The sequence below is a fragment of the Lolium perenne genome, chromosome 5 (genome assembly GCF_019359855.2).
Source record: "Lolium perenne isolate Kyuss_39 chromosome 5, Kyuss_2.0, whole genome shotgun sequence".
Classification (NCBI taxonomy): Eukaryota; Viridiplantae; Streptophyta; class Magnoliopsida; order Poales; family Poaceae; genus Lolium; species Lolium perenne.
Window position 1 is genome coordinate 25,716,102 of NC_067248.2, and position 6,164 is coordinate 25,722,265.

Below are 6,164 nucleotides of genomic sequence, written 5' to 3' on the forward strand. Positions count from 1 at the left end.
CTAACCAACGGAATTTTCTCTATCAGCTAAGGCAAATCGGACGGGAGGAAGAGCGCTTGATTAGCGGTGGCCGGCCACGATCCAGTCCCGCGTTGATCGATCAGGGCCTGCAAGTGAAGAAAATGTTAATGATCGAAACGAAATGTGAAGCGGTTGCTTTCTTGCTGCTAATAATCTCGGGTTCTTGGTGCTAATCTCGTTTCTTGCTGCTAATCTTGGTTTCTTGCATTTCCAGAAAGAACATTCCAGAAGAAGGAGAAGGTCGAGAGCAGAGGCGTACCTACCAGTGAGAATGCCGGAGCGCCACCCCGAGAGGCAACCCCACGGCCACCGCGCCCAAGGCAGAGAGGAAGAGGAGGAGGCGACCACCCCATCGACGGCCACCGTCGACGGCGGCTCCTGTGGTGCGAGGGTCCGCGGGGGCATCTCGGCGTGGGCGATGGCGTCGTCCTCCGCGTCGGCGACGGCGCCGCGCGGCGGAGACGGAGACGGAGACGGAGACGGAGGGGCCGGTGGTGGTGGCGCCGACACCAGAGCCGCTGGCTGAGGAAGCGTCGGCCAATGCTGCGGCGGTGTTCTTGGCGTTCTTGGCGGCCTGCAACCTGAGCTTCTTGTCGACCTTCTTCTCCTGCCTGGTGACCTCCTCCAGCGCCTCGAAGCTGTTGTGCGTCCCGCTCGGTGTGAAGTCAACCGGCACCAGCGGCCTGTTCTTCTTGTCCGTGGCAGGGTTGGGGCCGGTCGGGGAGAAGACGAAGGTCATGGCGGAGGTGGAGGGAGGTGGCCTGGTGGGGAAGAGGGTGGAGGAGCAGTGGAGGAGCGACGGAGAAGAGCGAAATAGAGAGAGACGGGGGAGAGAAGTCATTTATATAGGGAGAGCTCAGCGCGCAGCGTCGGGGCAGAGGACGGAAAATATGGTCTGCCAAATCCAACGGTTCTTGCTGCTTTTGTTCTTCTCCAGGAAAGACACTTCTCTTCCAGAATTTAGAAGAAGCGCATGGTGAATTTGAAAAATTGTTTAAGGAAGGATGCATATCTCTAAAGAGATCTAAGCTCCCAGGCTTGGGAGCCTCTCTAAGCGTTTTGATGTCATTGTCGCAGGCCCTACATTGCTTCTACCGTTTCGTTTGTCTCACCTTTCTGCTCGAACTTTGTTTGCATGAGAAAATGGAGGATGCGGCACTACACGTCGGCGGGGCGCGAGTGAGCTTGCAGCAGCTACCAGGTCAGCAAGAATGGCGGCAGCGAGGAGACTCCCCTGCGATCCCCTGCACTGCTGCACGTGGATTTTGACGGCAGCGATGAGCGTCGTCCTCGCGCGGGACGTTGTTGGCGTCGCCCGCGCCACGGGTGTGTGGAAGCGGCTGTACACGCCGGTCGCCGCGGCATGGATGGTTCCCGTGGTGGTGTACTTCCACGGTGGCGGCTTCTGCGTCGGCTCTGCTACCACGAGTTCCTGGCCCAGGTCCCTGCGCGGACGACCTGCGTTGTGATGTCAGTGGACTACCGCCTCGAGCCCGAGAACCGCGTCCCGGCCGCGTTCGACCTTCGACGACGGGCTCGCGACGGTGCGGCAGCAGGCGGGGTACCTGATGGGCGACAGCATGGGCACCGCCATCGCGTTCACATCGCCGCGCGGCTCGGCGAGGGCCAGCTTGGCGCTCTGGCCAAGCTTACACCGACAAAGAAGCCATCCTGATCCAGCGGTTCTTCGGCGGCCCGCCGCCGCAGCGACCGCAGTCGGCGCTGAGCCTTTCAACATCGGACAGCTACTGGCGCATGGCGCTCCCCGCCGGAGCTGGCCGTGACCACCCGTGGTTCAACCCGCTGTCCCGTGGCGCGCCCAGGATGGATACCCTACCGCTGCCGCCCGTGCTGGTGTGTGTGTGGCGGAGGCGGGCATCCTGCGCGACAGCCGACAGGACCTGAGCCGCCCCCTCTCCCGCGACCCCTCATGTCCCACTTGGCGGCGCCATGCCACGCCGTGGCTGCTGCCGGCACAACCCCTCGCATGGTGAAATATATTCCTGGGTTTCACGCTGATTTTCCGAACGAAGGGAGTCTTAAGTAAAATTATTAAAATAGATATGCATGGTTCAAAGTGAAATATATTGTATTATTAAAAAAAATCATCGGTTTGTCAACTCAAATGCTAACACATCATGTCAAAGAAGAGACGACCGAGCTCGATCTAGACCCTAGTCATTTCTGCCATTTCACGATACCACTCTGACGCTTCCTTTATCCATGCGGGAGAAGAGCTAGTTTAGGTTACGCATCCCGTCCTTCGTCCGGTGGCACCCAGCATCCACGCCGAGCTACGGGAGGAGGCGCTCCAGCTCGGCGGCGTCGAGGTAGTCGGCGGGCCTGAAGTTGGGTTGCGGGAGGCGCTCTAGCTCCGCGTCTTCCTCCATCTTCACCACCAACGCCGTCGACGGGTGCGGGCAGGAGCTCGACGAAGAGGACGCCGCGGAAGGGGATGAGGCGTGACGGCGGTAGCGGTTACTCCCGCTTGGCGGCGGGCGGCGCCGCGACGCCGTAGTTGCAGAAGTGGTAGCTCCCACGGATCCGCGTCGGAGCGGATCTTGTCCGCCTCCGTCTTCTCGCCGGTGGGAGGAGGGTTGAAGCTACGGCCAGGCTCGGTGGAGCTTCCGCCGCGGCCAACCTGGCCACCCCCGCGCCCCGACAACATCGTCCCCGACGGGAGGAGGGGTGGTTCAATCTACTAGCGCGCGGGAGGATTGCTCGCCGGCGGGACATCGATTTGATATCGGCGGGAGGTGGAGAGGCGGAGTAGCGGATGGGGTTCGGCCCCCATCCGCCTCGCCAACCGCCATATATGCGGGCTTTTGGGGGGTTTGTGCTGCGGCTTGGATCCGTTTTCTGGCTCTAGTCTGGCCCAAAAAAAGGGCCGAAATCCCATATCGGCCCGAACTTGCGTTTCCGGCCCGATATGGGGGGTCCGCTAGAGATGGTGTAATGTAGATAAACTCCAGTTGGACGAAGGATTACAAATAGTGATATCGATTTTATGCGTAGTTCAATGTGAAATATACTATGTTACAAATATCGTTAGTTTTTCAACCCAAATTCTAACACGTCATGTATCTGCGAACGGGAGAGGGCCCACCTAATCGTGACAAATCGCTCGGTTATGAGAAGCAGAAAAAATACAAACAAGCCGAAGGCCAGCAGCAGCAACACGAGATCGAAGCCAACCTTGGATATCCCGTGCAGCATCAGCCGGAATAGACAGAACCCTACCAGAATGGAGGCCTCGCACAGCAGCACTGGGTAGAGCATCCCGTGCTTGTAGCGCGCCCTGAAATACCTTTCAATGGCGCCCGCCTTGTGCTTTTCAGGTGCGGCGTCCCAGTACGCGTCCATGACCCTGTGCTTCCACCGCGTCATCTCGTTCCTTGCTCCATCGTCGTGCTCCGGCCAGCGGTTCATCCCAAGCTTTTGCAGCGAGCGGTAGGCTTTGACTAGAGGGGCGAGTTCCATTGCCAGGGCGCGGTAGCGGTGGTAGTGTGTCTTGCGGATGTAGCGGCAGTGAGCCGTGGAGTATATGCCGGAGCGGTCGACGATGAGTAGGCTCGGCCGGCTGCTGCTCCGACCAAACCCCGACAGTTCTCCTCGCCGGACTCTGAACAAGTACTGTATTATATCGTACTCCGGTTCCATGGCTACCGAGTCTTGACAAGTTTATCCTAGGAGTAGATTTTTCGATGCGCGCGCGCTTGGTTTTCTCATCGACCTACCCAGCGTCTGCGCGTATATAAAGACCGATATTTGGAGTCCGACTACAATCTGGTCTTGTGTATATACACGAATCGTATCAGGTTATTATTTGGAGTGCTACGCGGAAAAAAGAACAATTAAGATACGCGGCGAGTTGCTAGAGGTGGCCGGTTGTGCAGATATGCATGGCGTGACAGTTGATTGCGCTGCCAACGATCTAAGCTTAACATGGCAGGTTCTGCATGCATGGATGGGTTCAATTAGCACTAGCTAGCTCACGTACCGGCATTCATACACTAGTTCGTACTTGTTGTTGAGCTAACAGTGTGCTGCAGGGATGCGGCGGCGGCGTAGACTCACGCTCGCCCCGGGGGGTCTGGCCGGCGGAATCCTGTTGCCGGCAACGTCTTCTTCCTCGGGCGGTGGCTCCAGGTTTGAGATGCTGGCCGAGGACGTCACCGAAGACTCCTCCGACGACGACGCCGCGGACGTCCCTTTTGAGACGGCTATGGCTGTCATCGGATCGCCAAAGGCGCCGGAGTGGTCCACCGTCGTGCGCCGGGGTCGGAGAACTGACGAAGAGCTGGCGCAGGATTTTTGGACGGATATTGGCTATCCCACCCCAGCTTCTCGGTTCTGGGAAAGGCAGTCGCTGGCGTCCGAAGGTATGGTATCTTCTTGCTCTTTGTCGTGCAGGTCCTTTGGAGAGAAGGCCTCGCCGGACTACGAAGGGAAGAGGCCTGCAGCGGCGGCGGCCTCGACGGAGAAGAACAGCGGGACGCCATCAGCGCTTGGCTTCATTATAAAGAAAAAGCCTCGAGCGGGGGTCTGGCGTGGTCCGGTTCCGCGCCGCCGTGCTTCACCGCCGGTCATCGCCGACTTCTTTCCTTCCCCGGAGAGGCCGGTGACGGTTACTCAAGCGGAGGCGCCATCTTCGGTGATTTCGAATCAGATGCATGGAGGTGGGCCACGACTGCATGCTAGGTGGACGTGGGCCGGTTTGGGCCAAGCCATGCGTTTCCTGTGGAGAGACCGATCTGAGAATCCTTCGTGTTCCAAGTCTACCACACACGATCGCGCAGCCGCCGACAACGTTACGCCAGGGTCTTCGTCGCCATTGTCGCCGCCTACGCCTGGGTCGTCTTCGCCGGTGTCCTCTCCAAGTTCTTCTTCTACCCCCGGCCGCTCTTCTTCGTCGTTTTCTTCTTCGTCTTCGGGGGCAGCGCCAGCACCCGGATCGCCTTCTTCGTCGCTGCGATCGTGGGGGGCGGCCACCGTCCTTTCCCCGGCACCGGCGGTCTCCACTGCGGCCTCCTCGGGGTCGCCTTTCCGCCGCGGGTGGAGGCCCTTGCGGCTACCTTCGTTTGCGGAGGTTGTTGCGAGCCCTCCGGCCGCCATGGCGGCTCAGCAGCCCCCTCGTAGCACCCTCCCTGTTGCTGCGGTGTCGCAGGGGGGTGGACGGCCGGCCGGTCCTGGCTTCGCTGCTCAGGTGCGGCCCCCCCTGTCCCAATGCCCCCTGGGACGCAGGGTCCTCCCCGACTACAGCCGCCGGCCTACGGGTTCACGTATGGGGCGGGACAGCCGGGATACGTGCCGCCGACGCGTCCTCCGTTCGGGATGGCAGGGCAGCAACAGCCGGCGCCGGGATTCTCGCAGCAGCCGGTGCAAAACTTTCAGCAGCAGCCGGCCCCGGGTTTCCCGATGCAGCAGCCGTATGCGCCGGGGGTGGCGCCGAAGCGGAAAAACAAGAAGAAGAAGGCTGGTGGTGCTGCTGTTGGTACTGTGCCTGGTGGCGTTGCTCCTCAGGCTATTCCTCAACAGAGCCAGTTGCAGGCCGTACATTTTCAGGGTCAGGTGCAGCAAGGGATGGGTCACCCTAATATGTATCAGTATCCCTTTATTCCGCAAGGTTTTCCACAGCAGCCCGCGGTCCCTCAGCAGCAGGTTTTGTCGCATGAGTCGGGGGCGGCTTTGCAGGTGCAGGCACATGATGTTACCCCGGCAGTGCCGCAGCAGGTTGCCGCAGCAGTGGAGGTTGCTGATGGAGCTAAGGCTGCTGCTAAGTCCAAGAAGACAGTTTGGTGTTCCAAATGTTCTGATCATTCGCATGCGACCAAAGATTGCAGGGTCAAACACTATTGCTACTTTTGTGATAAGGTGGCTCACCCGACTTTGCGTTGTCCGGTGCTTAGAGCTCCCCGCCCTTCTGCTTATGTTACTGGGGCTGGTCTATTGGAGACTTACTTTACAGCGATTCCTGATTCTGTGGTTAATGATGCGCTTGCGCCCTCTCAGTCTCCTGTAGCTCTGGTTGTTGTGGTTGGAGATGTTGTGCCAGCTGATGTGATTGCCAAGCAGGTGGCAAGACGGTGCTCAGACCGTCCAGGTTGGAAATGGGAGGCTGTACCTACTGATGTCCTGAGATT

The 6,164-nt window shown here is 59.4% G+C and overlaps 1 pseudogene; it reads left to right on the plus strand.

Annotated features, from left to right (window-relative positions):
- The first annotated feature begins 1,232 nt into the window (after positions 1-1,232).
- On the plus strand, positions 1,233-1,926 carry LOC127303157 (probable carboxylesterase 17; annotated as a pseudogene).
- Positions 1,927-6,164: the final 4,238 nt, after the last annotated feature.